The 13,565-nt window shown below is 35.2% G+C and overlaps 1 long non-coding RNA gene across 1 annotated transcript; it reads right to left on the reverse strand.

Moving 5' to 3' along the window:
* Positions 1-2,431: 2,431 nt before the first annotated feature.
* Positions 2,432-13,303, reverse strand: LOC123545535 (uncharacterized). Its single transcript, XR_006685378.2, has 3 exons — positions 12,807-13,303; positions 7,954-8,210; positions 2,432-3,126 (listed from the first exon to the last, which is right to left on the reverse strand). It is a non-coding gene; the product is annotated as an uncharacterized LOC123545535 (long non-coding RNA).
* Positions 13,304-13,565: the final 262 nt, after the last annotated feature.

Raw genomic sequence — 13,565 nt, forward strand, 5'->3', positions numbered from 1 at the left:
ATCTGATTTTCTAAGTCCAAAAGGGGCCATAATTCTTGCAAAGGCAGGATGGAGTTATGTTTCTTGCTGTACAGAGTCAACTACTAATGGTGAATAAATGTTGCCAGTTTTAAAGTAATAGCTTTGATAGTTTAGGAGAAAAGTTGACCTTAAACATAAAACTTAACCAGGCAACGCCAACGCCGACGTTGATCAAGTGATGACAATAACTCATCTCATTTTTTTTCAAAAAATCAGATGACCTAAAAACACAGAAATAAACTAGGCCCATTTTAGGACAAAACCGCATAATTTTTTGCCACAGAATTAACCCTCTATACAGTATTTAGCCCAAGTGTTATTACTAATTGAATGCACAGGTCCCAAAGTATTGGATACATGTAGTTGACAGCACTGATCTCTTGCACTTGTTGATCTTCCTGTAAATTATGTATGTATGTAATTTATGTCTGTTTTCAACAGAAAGCCATTTCAGTTCTTTGACTATAGCAACAGAAGAAGTTAACAAAGGTTTTGCTAATATCCATCTAGCAATACTTTTCTGAAACACCGAGACTTTCGAAAAGTAAGTTTTGGGAGCATTACACCAAATTATCACACCATAGTCAATAATTGGAATGATATAGGCATTATAAAACATTTGTTTCATTTCTAGTGTAAGAAATTTTGAGATCTTTCGAAGAAGTGTAAATTTGTTAGATAATTTTTTACAGACATTTTCTATGTGAACATCCCACTTTAAATGTTGATCGATAATGATGTACACCTAAAACTTTTTAATTTGTGACAAAATTTATCTGACAGTTATTCACTGTTAGATTCAGAGAGGCAGAATGTTTTATTTTATACTGGGAACCTATCAGCATGGAAGTAGTTTTTACAGGATTACCATATTGTTTGCAACGCACCATTTATCTATGATATGTAAGTCAGATTGTAGATTGGTCTCGATAAGAGAAACTGACTGATCAGCCACATATAGAGTTGAATCATCAGCATACAATGTCAAGGTTAGAATTTTTTTTTCAAATGTAAAGGCAAATCGTTAACGTATAAGAGAAACAATAAAGGACCTAAAATTGAACCTTGAGTCACTCTTGTTTTTATGAATGATTCATCAGAAACACTATAATAATAATAATAATAATAATAATATAATACATTCTTTATTTATAGAGGAAGGCACAGTTGGGGCTTGCCCAATCTTCCCTGTGGTCCTCTTTCAAACATAATTTACAAACAATATACATGACATAGAATACACAAAGATAAATTAAATTCTGTAATAGATCTAAAGGTAGAAGATAGATACTGGTAATATGTTTAACAATAAAACAAACATCATTGTGTCAACAGTCAAACAGTATGTACAAGGCCAAAATTTACTAGAAGGCCGTAATTCTTTGATTCAGAATTTGAGCAACTCTAGAAAATATATATTCTGAGAGACATAGTAGGTTGTCTTTAGATTTTCATTCATATTTAAATTATAGTTTGTACTGTTATGTGTTATCTGAATCGAAACTGTTATTAAGCCCCCTGCTTATACTCTAGATAATTCTTTTTAAAACTGTTTACACTACCCCAAATGTTTTTTTTTGTTCTGGAAAAGAGTTCCAAAATTTTTATCCTGTTATATGCAAAGGATTTTCGTAAATTTCAAGGTTAGGTTTGGGTACATATAAACCCATTTTTATCACTAGATCGTAAGGACCTACTATGAATTTCAGATACATAGGTGAAATTGTTTTTGTAGACTGAGGGAGAAATATTGTGAACAACCTTGAACATTATTTTTGATTTTTTTGTATTCTACTCTCATCAAAAGTCATCTAACAGACGGGTTCTGTTTGAAAGATAAGATCGAAACCAGCCACAGAGAAGGGAGGAAAACTGGAAAAAATTTCAATTTTTGAAACAAAATTTCGTGATCAAACAAATCAAATGCTTTACGGAAGTCAAGAAAAAGACTGCCGACTTCATTACCCGAATCTATTTCTTTCAACCATTTATTTACAAGGTGAATTAAGGCAGTGTGACACGTGTGGTGTTTTCTGAAACCTAACTGAGCTGCATGCAAAATACATGTATTAGTTGACTGAAAAAAGTTTTTGTAATAGTAAAGCAACATGCCTTTCAAATATTTTTTATAAAGTCGGTAAAATGGAAATAGGTCTATAACTATTTGGGTCGTCTAAAGGACCAGTTTTATGTAAAGGTAGTACACAGGCTCTTTTAAGTTTTTCTGGAAAAACACTCTGTTCAATAAATTTATTAATAAACTGGTTATGCAATTTATTAAGTAGTCAGAGGACATTTTTATAACACAAGGTCCTATACCATCAACACCAGTTGCTTAAGTTGTGTCTAAAGTATTAATAAGATTTTTAACTTCATGGACTGTTGTATGTAGAGTTATAATGACTTAAAAGTGCCATACAAACATATTCTGGTAATTTATATGGTATATTCTGGTAACCTGTGAGTTGGACAAGATTTTTCTATTTTTAGCTCTGGTGGCTATTTTGTGCAGCAAAGCAGAATGTGCCAGTGATATGCACAACTAGGATTGGTGAAGTTTCGTTGAAATCTAGCCAGCAGTTTGACCTGTGAAAGCCAGAAAAGATTTTTCTATTTTAAGCTCTGGCGGCCATTTTGTGCAGCAAAGCAGAACGTGTCGGCAATAGGCACAACTAGGCTTGGTACTGATCACTCCTGTGAAGTTTGGTCGATATCCGGCCAGCAGTTTGACGTGTGAAAATTTTACGCTTTTAATCTGTGGTGGCCATTTTGTGCAGTGAAGCAGACTGTGTTGGCGATATGCACAACTAGGCTTGGTACTGATCACTCCTGTGAAGTTTCATCATAATCCAGCCAGCAGTTTGACCTGTGAAAGCCAGACAAGCTTAATGTGGACAGAATGACGGACAGACAGATGGGCAGGAATCTAGTATATGATTTAAAAGTGTCATACAATCATATGCTGGTAATTTATAAGGTATATTCTGGTAACTTATATGGTAAAGAAATCATATACATTTTTTAATTATGCACCGTAATGTTGTTTTATTTGTGACTGCTACTTGTCTGTTGCTTGCTACACCTGTGGTCTTTACCTTTGACAGTCTAAAAAAACACAAGAAAAAATACTATTGCTAAATATAAATGCCTTTTCATATTTTGAAGAGTATGCAGGTCTTTTCTTCAACAGTAATGCTTAAAAGTCACAGCATTACTTTTTACACCATTTTTATAGATTTTTATTTATAAGGAAATACATGTGTGTAGTTTCTTAAGCTACATGTGAAACAAGAGCTGTCACAGGAGACAGCGCGTTCGGCTATTTCGATGCTGGATAGTGAAACTGGGCACATCTGAGGAAGCTGAGCTGTCACTGGAGTGTTTAATGTGGATGAAGATATTGGACAATAGTTTGAGTCTGTGTCAAAAGTATTAAGTAATAAATGAGATAAAGATAAAGTGTATCAAAATATTAAGTAAATATAAAAGGGACATGGTGACTGAACAAGAGCTGTCACAGGAGATGCTGGATAGTATAACTGGAGCTGTCACTGGAGTGTTTAATGACTCCAATGGTGGATGAAGATATTGCACAATAGCTTGCGTCTGTGTCAAAAATATTAAGTAACAAGCAAATTCGATGAATTGGTATCCCCCGCCGAAAGGGTTTGTGGTGAGGAATGGCAAAAAAATATATCCGGAAAAAAGTTAAGGATGTTAATAAGAAGCAAATAATTTCATTAGTCAAAATCAATTTAACAGAAAACAAATGTTTAATCAAAGAGTACATAATAAATGTATGATACTTTGATCCTGACTAAAGAATTTATTTTGAATGGGATATGCTTACTGTAATAAGCTTAGCTTTTAAAATTAAATGCAGTTGATTGAAATGTGAGCTTGAAGTTTAACTGGAACGAAATATTGTCTTTGAGTGGTTTGGCACCAGGTGTTGCTGTTTAACATGTACATTTGAACTTAAAAGAACAGATGTCCTTAAGAGAACACAGGTAAGATATCTTGAACATGGCTGAGGGCAAGGTTTGTGCAGTCACAACTTAACATGTTGAAGGTTTGAACATTTAAAAAAAAAAACAAGAGGGCCATAATGGCCCTATATCGCTCACCTGTTATCATTGCACTTGAGGACAAGAAGGTCCTCAGAAAAAATATCTAAGTCCACAGGACAGGAACAACAAAGGAAAGAAATTTAACCAAAAAGAAAAAAAATTTTTTTACAAGGTATAGATATGTCAAAATACACCTAAAAATTGGAGGTACCATCCATGTTGTACCACAGAAAAGTGGTCTCAGTTTTTCCCTACGGCCAAAATAAAAAAAGTTACTAAAAATAAGCTATTTATAGTAACGTAAAAGGGAAGTAATTAAAAAGAAAATTATTGTAAGTGAACAAAAGAAGGATCTGCCAAATAAATCTGTTGACATAAATGAAATTTCAAATCAGTATCTTCATTAGTTATGGAGATATACCCATTTTAATTTGAAATAAAGGGAGGTAATTTGACATAAAATCAGTCCATAGTTATCTACCCTGATTGGCTCGGTCCAACTAATGACAATAATGAAATTTCAAATAAGTCCTATAAGTACTTACTGATATAAATCCATTTTGATTACAATCAGGGGAGGTAATCAGATATAAAATAACTCTGGAACCAACGATTGGATCTGATTTGTCATGGAATCCAAGATTTATTGTTGTTGAAGATATTTTGGAAGTCTGTATTAAATAAGACCATAAATGAAGTGTCTGTAGAGCCAAAATAGCCAATTTTGGACCTTTAAGGGGCCATAACTCTGGAACCCATGGAATCTGGCGAGTTCAAGAAAGGAACCAAGATCTTGTGGTGATACAAGTTGTGTGCAAGTTTAGTTAAAATCAAATCATAAATGAAGTTGCTATTGTGCGGACAAGGTCAAAATAGCTAATTTTGGCCCTTTCAGGGGCCATAACTCTGGAACCCATTAAGGGATCTGGCCGGTTCAACAAAGGAACTGAGATCTTATGGCAACACAAGTTTTGTGCAAGTTTGATTAAATTCAAATCATAAATGAAGCTGCTATTGTGTAGACGAGGTCAAAATAGCTAATTCTGGCCCTTTCAGGGGCCATAACTCTGGAACCCATAATGGAATCTAGCCAGTTCAAGAAGGGAATCAAGATCTTATAGTGATACAAGTTGTGTGCAAGTTTGGTTAAAATAAAATCATAAATGAAGCTGCTATTGTGCAGACAAGGTCAAAATAGCTGATTTTGGCCCTTTCAGGGGCCATAAATTTGGAACCAATAATGGGATCTGGCCAGTTCAAGAAAGGAACCCAGATCTTATGGTGATATAAGTTGTGTGCAAGTTTGGTTAAAATAAAATCATAAAGAAACCACTATCGTGCAGACAAAAAATTGTTGACGGACAGACGGACGCACGCACGGACGGACACACGACGGACGACGGACGAAGGGAGATCACAAAAGCTCACCTTGTCACTATGTGACAGGTGAGCTAAAAAGGAATGGAAATATATATATAATTATGTATATATTTATTAATCCCCCGCCGTGGCGGAGGGATTATAGGAATGGTCTGTGTCCGTCCTTCCGTCCGTCTGTCCTTCCGTCCGTCCGTCCTTCCGTCCGTCCTTCCGTCTTTCCGTCCTTCCGTCCGTAACAAAATCGTGCAAAAGGGGGCATAATTTGCTCAAAATACATGTTAAGAGTTATGGAACTTGACCCAGTGAGGTTGGTAATTGACCTAGAAAAAGAATAAATAAGTTTCAAAGCTATATGCCTTTTAGTAATAGCTGTATGTACTTGCACGCAAAACTAACCAGAATTTTCTAAGTCAAAAAGGGGGCATAATTTGGCCAAAATAAAGGTCAGAGTTATGGGACTTTGTGCTATCAGCTAGTTTTATAACCCCGAAGACACATGTGAAGTTTCAATTCAATATCTGCATTAGTTTTGGGGATAGTAACTTGCATGTAAAACTTTAACCAGAATTTTCTAAGTCCAAAAGGGTGCATAATTTGGCCAAAATACATGTCAGAGTTATGGGACTTGACCCAGTGGGGTAGGTAATTGATCTAGAAAAAGAAAAAATAAGTTTTAAATCTATATGCCTTTTAGTAATAGCTGTATGTACTTGCACGCAAAACTTTAACCAGAATTTTCTAAGTCCAAAAGGGGGAATAATTTGGCCAAAATGAAGGTCAGAGTTATGGGGCTTGGTGCTATCAACTAGTTTTATAACCCTGAAGACACATGTGAAGTTTCAATTCAATATCTGCATTAGTTTTGGAGATAGTAACTTGCATGTAAAACTTTAACCAGAATTTTCTAAGTCCAAAAGGGGGCATAATTTGCTCAAAATACATGTCAGAGTTATAGAACTTGACCCAGTGAGGTTGGTAATTGACCTAGAAAAAGAATAAATAAGTTTCAAAGCTATATGCCTTTAAATGATAGCAGTATGTACTTGCATGCAAAAACTTAACCAAGGTGTGATGCCGACGCCGACGCCAGGGTGAGTAGAATAGCTAGACTATTCTTCAAATAGTCGAGCTAAAAATGAAAAAAAAAAGGGTAAAAGGGTGAAGTTGGGGGGTGGGGGCAGAGGATGCATGATCAGTGGTGGGCATGACTGGGTGGAGAAGTGAGGTGGGGGAATGGTACAACTTGGAAGGTTTGAAATTCTGCCAAATGGTAAGTTTGTTATGTACAAATATGTGGATTTTTAGACAATTAAAGGGCAAAAACTCTGAAGTTACAAAAGAAATCTGTACAAAATTGTCTGTGCACACCCACATTATAGTGCTCTAAATTCTGTTAAAGTTTCATAGTTCAAGGTCAAATATATCAAAAGTTATGATGCAGAAATTGCCATATCTATAGATCTATAGTACCCTATATAGTTAACACTAGAAACTTCTAAAGGCCATAACTCTGGTGTTACTTGGGCAATCCGTCTGAAACTTGATGGGCCCCATAACCTCATAGTGGTGAACATGTATATGAAGTTTGTTTGAAAAAAATCTAAAATAAGGAATGAATTTTTTTTTTTTGGTGTGGGGGGGAGGGGGGAGGGGATCGGGGGGGGGAGGGATGTGATCAAGGTAAGGGGGTGACCAGGTGTGGGTTCACAACTTCACATGTTTACAATAAATGTTCATGGAAAAGAATGAAAGAAATTTAATGAAATTCTACCAAATGGTAAGTTTGTTATGTACAAATATGTGGATTTTTATACAATTAAAGGGCAATAACTCTTAATTTACATATAAATCCAAATGAAATTGTGTGTACACAATCACATTATGGTGATCTAAATTCTGTTTAAGTTTCTTAGTTCTAGGTCAAATATATCAAAAGTTATGATGCAGAAATTGCCATATTTATAGTACCCTATATAGTTAACACTAGAAACTTCTAAGGGCCATAACTCTGGTGTTACCTGGGCAATCTGACTGAAACTTGATGGGCCGCAAGAACTCATAGTGGTGAACATGTATATGAAGTTTTAAATAAATATTCCCAACCATTTCCTAGATATGGCTCCGGACGGACGGACGGAAAGACGGACGTTCCTACATATGGATACTTATGTGGCTACTCTTTTATTCTCTCTATTATTCTTTTAGCCACGTAAGAGAAAAATAGCCACATAAAAGCCTTACGGAATGAATGACATCAAAGAAAAAGTACAGTTACCTATTGCTCTTATAGCCACCTAAGTATGCAAATGTGAGCTCGGACGGACAGATGGACGGACAACGCCAAAACTATATCCCTCCGACTTTCGTCGGGGGATAATAAAGTCAAGTATCACAAAGGAGGAAAAAAATTCATACAGATGCAACTGTTTAATGAATTAATCTCGTAATATTTATTCTAATGTAATCTTATTCATACACATACCCTTGAGATTTAACTGGCAGTACTCTTCTCTGTCCACCCCGTCCTTCCACGAATGCATTGGGTGGTTTATGATAGACCGATGCTAGACTCGAGATGTGGCAGATCAGTTCGTCAAGCAGGGTCGGCTCAATCAGATCTGTCTCCTCTGAGATCAGAGGTTTCTCAGCAAGTACAACTTCTTTAGCAGCGGCTGGGTCAGTGGAGAGTAATCTCCAGTATATGTAGCCTCTGTCACGTAAATCAGGGTTATCACTGTCCTGTTAAAAAAATAAATACTACATGTTTACAACAGAAAATATCAAATAATGCAAATGTCATTATACAATTGGATTGAGGAATAAAAATATTAGTGTTTTTTCTCATCTCTACTCTATGTTTTACCATTTCATTTAAAAGACATATTTCAACAATAATTTTTCAATAGTATCACATAGTAATTTAGGTAAGTAGGGCAAGGCAAAGTGCTTGCACTGTTTGTTCATGCGCCATTAAGTTGAAAACTGACAAAGAGTAAGACAACAGAATTTCTATAGTAAAAGGATCCAAGGCTAAAAGCTATGCATGTTTTTGTGATCTAGCTAAGATCATACAAGAGGGCCATGATGGCCCTATATCGCTCACCTGAGTACCATTGCTCTTAATGATAAGATCAAGTTTTGACATAGATCACATAGGCATACACTTTAAATATTCATTTACATAAAATAAAGGGAGGTAATTTGTCATAAATTCAGTCAAAAGTTATCTACCCTGATTGTCCAAGTCCATCTGATGACATAAATGACATTTCAGATCAGTATCTTCATTGGTTACTGAGATACACCCATTTTAATTTGAAACAAGAGCTGTCCTTAAGACAGCGCGCTCGACTTTTCTCAGTGCTTGACTCTGAATTACAGCTTTGCCAGTAAAAAAAATTCCAAGTTAAAAAGGGACATAATTCTTTCAAAATTCAAATCAGAGTTATGGGAATTGTGTCTCCTGGTGTAGACTTTGACAGAAAATAACTCTTTTGAGTTTCAAGTCAAAAACTTTAATAGTAACAGAGATATTTGACTATCAATTTTTTAAAAAAAAATTCTAAGTTAAAAAGGGGCATAATTCTGTCAAAATTCAATCAGAGTTATGGGGAGTGTTTCTTCTGGTGTAAACTTTGATGGTAAATAAGTATTTTAAGTTTCAAGTCAATAGCTTTGACAGTAACAGAGATATTTGACTTTATCAAAAGCTTTAACCAAAAATTCTAAGTTAAAAAGGGGCATAATTCTGTCAAAATTCAAGCCAGAGTTATGGGAATTGTTTCTCCTGGTGTAGACTTTGATAGTAAATATATATTTTAAGTTTCAAGTCAATAGCTTTGATAGTAACAGAGATATTTGACATTATCAAAAACTTTAACCAACGCAGACGCCGACGCCGGGGCGAGTGCAATAGCTCTACATTTTCTTCGAAAAGTCGAGCTAACAAAGGGAGGTAATTTGACATAAATCCATCCATAGTTAACTACCCTGATTGTCTCAGTCCAACTAATGACAATAATGAAATTTCAAATGAGTCCTATAAATACTTACTGGGATAAATCCATTTTTATTAAAACAAGGGAGGTAATCATGCATGGTATATGCATGTAGAAGATACAGAGTACAAGCCTTACAACAATATATTAGAAAAGTAAGTAAAAGCAGAAATTTCTTACCATGGAAGACATAAATAATGTTTCAAACCAATCCCAATAGAAGCTGCTAGGTATATTCATTTACATAAAAAATAAAGGGAGGTAATTTGTCATAAATTCAGTCAATATGTATCTTCACTGATTGTCCAAGTCCATCTGATGGCATGCATGAAATTTCAGATCAGTACCTTCATTAGTTATGGAGATATACCCATTTTAATTTGAAATAAAGGGAGGTAATTTGATAGAAAATCAGTCCATAGTTATCTACCCTGATTGTCTGAGTCCAACTAATGACAATAATGAAATTTCAAATGAGTCCTATAAGTACTTACTGATATAAATCCATTTTGATTAAAATCAGGGGAGGTAATCAGATATAAAATAACTCCAGAACCTATGATTGGATCTGACAGATTCATCATGGAATCCAAGATTTATTGTTGTTGAAGATATTTTGCAAGTTTGTATCAAATCAAACCATAAATAAAGTCTCTATATGACTGCAAAAGCCAAAATAGCAAATTTTGAACATTTAAGGGGCCATAACTCTTGAACACATTATGGGATCTGGCCAGTTTTCGAAAGGAACCAAGATATTATGCCTATACAAGTTGTGTGCAAGTTTTATTAAATGTTGTCTCAATTGTGTTCACAAGCAAAAAATGGCTAATTTTGGCCCTTTAAGGGGCCATAACTCTGGAACCCATGATGGGATTTGGCCAGTTTTCGAAAGGAACCGAGATATCATGCCAATACAAGTTGTGTGCAAGTTTGATTAAAGTTGATTGCAAAATGTGGTCTCTATCGTATTCACAAGCCAAAAATAGCAAATTTTGGCCCTTTAAGGGGCCATAACTCCGGAAACCATGATGGGATCTGGCCAGTTTTCGAAAGGAACTGAGATATTATGCCCATACAAGTTGTGTGCAAGTTTGATTAAAATCAAATACAAAATGTGGTCTCTATCGTGTCACAAGGAAATTGTGGACGGCAGACGGACGAAGGGCAATCACAAAAGCTCACCTTGTCACTATGTGAGAACGACCCATTCACATTCGTCTTTTGTATATTTTGGATTTCCAATATTGCTATTTTTATTTTCGCAAATCTATTTTTATTTGAATCAATCAGACAACTTGTTCGAATGTCAAAGAGTAAGAAAAATTTGCAGTCAATCCAGGGCTCGAACCCGGGACCTCTCGCTTACAGAGTAAGTGCCCTACCGACTGAGCTAACCGGCTATCTGACACATTACGACATAAAAATTGTAGATATCAAAAACCAAGGCTTTTTAAAGCTTGCAGAATGTTGTAAGTTAGTTTTAGATTGGCTAGCGGAAGGGTCGTCAGAACGAGGCTATCAATAGCTCGTTGTCAGATCCTAAGTAGTGTAATAGGAGATGTACTTTAGTCAGATTGGATAGCTCCCCTGTTCTTCGAATAGTCGAGCTAAAAAGGGGGGATAATTCATGAAATATTGGAGCAAGAGTTATGGCCCTTGTGTCATATGATGTGTGTGATGATGTTGAACAACTATTTTTAGTTTGAATCAAATCCATTTAGTAATACTGTAAAATCATTTAATTTCGTGGGCATTAAATTTCATGGTTTTGGTCAAAACGGCAATTTCTTGGTGATATGAATTCATAGATTTCAACTTTTGAACATAAAATGAATGGGAATTTTACTCTGTTTGTTGGGATTAAATTTCGTGGATTGACACAACCATGAAATCCACGAAAATTAGTCCCCCATGAATATTAATGATTTCACAGTAAATGAGATAGAGTGAAAGTGCATCAAAAATTTAACCTGAAATTCTAAGTAAAAGGGGGGATAATTCATTAAATATTGGTACCAGAGTTTTTACCTTGTGTTGTATGATGTGGGAGATGATGTGGAACAACTACTTTCAGTTTGAATCAAATCCATTTAGGAATAACTGAGATAGAGAGAAAAGTGCATCAAAACTTTAACCTGAAATTCTAAGTAAAAAAGGGAGATAATTCATGAAATAGTGGTGTGAGAGTTATGGCCCTTGTGACATATGATGTGGGTGATGATGAGGAATAACTATTTTAAGTTTAAAGCAAATCCATCAAGTAATTACAGAGATAAGGAGAAAAAAGAGAAAGTGTAAAAAAACCTTAACCAAGACGCCGACACCGGGGTGAATAGGATAGCTCTCCGCATACTTCGTATAGTTTAGCTAAAAAGCATCAAAGTTAAACTGAAATTCGTAGCAAAAACTGGGCATAATTTATGAAATATTGGTGCACAACTGACGGTCCTTGTGTCAAATGATGTGGGTGATGATGTGCAACAATTACTTTAAGTTTAAATCAATCCATTTAGTAATAACTGACATAGAGTGAAAGTGCAAAACTTTAACCTGAAATACTAAGTAAAAAGGGAGATAATTTGTGAAAAACTGATTCAAGAGTTATGGTCCTTGTGTCATATGATTTGAGTGATGATGCTGAACAACCATTTTAAGTTTGAATCAAATACTCTCTGTAATAACAGAGATATAGTTAAAATGCATCAAAATTAAGCTTGAATTCTAAGTAAAATGGGACACAATTCATTAAAAATTGGTGCCTGAGTTATAGATCTTGTGACATATGATATTGTTGATGATGTGGAACAAATATTTTAAGTTTGAATCAAATCCATTCAGTAATAACTGAGATAGAGAGTGCATCAAAATTTTAACCCGAAATTCTAAGTAAAAAGGGGAGATACTTCATGAAATACTGGTGTGAGAGTTATGGCCCTTCTGCCATATGATGTGGGTGATGATGAGGAATAACTATTTTAAGACAAACAAATCCATCAAGTAATTGCAGAGAAAGTGCATAAAAACTTTAACTAAGGTGCGGACGTGGTAAGACACCGACGCTGACGCCGGGTCAAGTAGGACAGCTCTCCATACTTTGTATAGTCAAGCTAAAAATGTGCCAAGCTGGAAGCCCGAGACGTGTTACTTTGAAACGTTTATTTCATTTCTTTCAGCCTCAACATTAAGCCTTAATTGTTAGTACTAAAAGTTCAGTACAGCAGACACATCATTATAGTCAGATTATCATGACTAAAATAAGATGATTTTTTTAAGGTACTGCAAGGTAATACATGCCTACCAAAAATACAGGAAAACACACAGTTTACTATTTTACCTTTAGATGCTATGTACACTGTTTTGGTGTTTCTACTGTCTAATCTAGCTAAGGTAAACACTTTAGAAAAGATGATCTGTGAAAAGATGTTGATTTGCTGTGGTACATGTGGTAGCAACATCATCATTTCCATCATGATCATTGTTATCATCTTCACCATCATCATTACACTTCTTCAGGCACTGTACAACAATCTTGTCAGTTAATATATCCTGAAAATGACAAAAAATATTTTGATAACGAGTCTTCTAAACTATAAACCCTGTTTTTACTTGCACTGTATCTATAATTAATCCATATGATCTGTTTGCCCATCTTCTACAGTCCAGCATCCTGTGTGCCTTAAAAGTCTATGTCTGCTACTGAGCCAGTGGAAAGAAATCATAAATAATTTGTGTCAGAAAACGAGACCCTTACATGTGTAACATAAAAATGATGTCTACATTAAGGAATATGTAAAATGTACCAAAAAGAAGTGGTAATAAAACAAGAGCTGTCCGTAAGACAGCCAATGCTCCACTATACAAATTGTTGTTCCAGAAGTAGTAGACTGGCATCAGTCGTTAGTCATTAAATATAAAGCACCTGGCCATAAAATCAATCCTCTCTGATGCCACTTTCTGAAAAAGTTTACAATATCTCTTGCCTCTGTCTATAACGACTGGACAAATGCGATTTTCTGAACTGGACAGATTTCATACCCGCTAGTAATCACCATCTCATTACGATCATTGCAAACGTGTTCATGATGTAATGTAA

The sequence above is a fragment of the Mercenaria mercenaria genome, chromosome 1 (assembly GCF_021730395.1).
Source record: "Mercenaria mercenaria strain notata chromosome 1, MADL_Memer_1, whole genome shotgun sequence".
Lineage (NCBI taxonomy): Eukaryota > Metazoa > Mollusca > Bivalvia > Venerida > Veneridae > Mercenaria > Mercenaria mercenaria.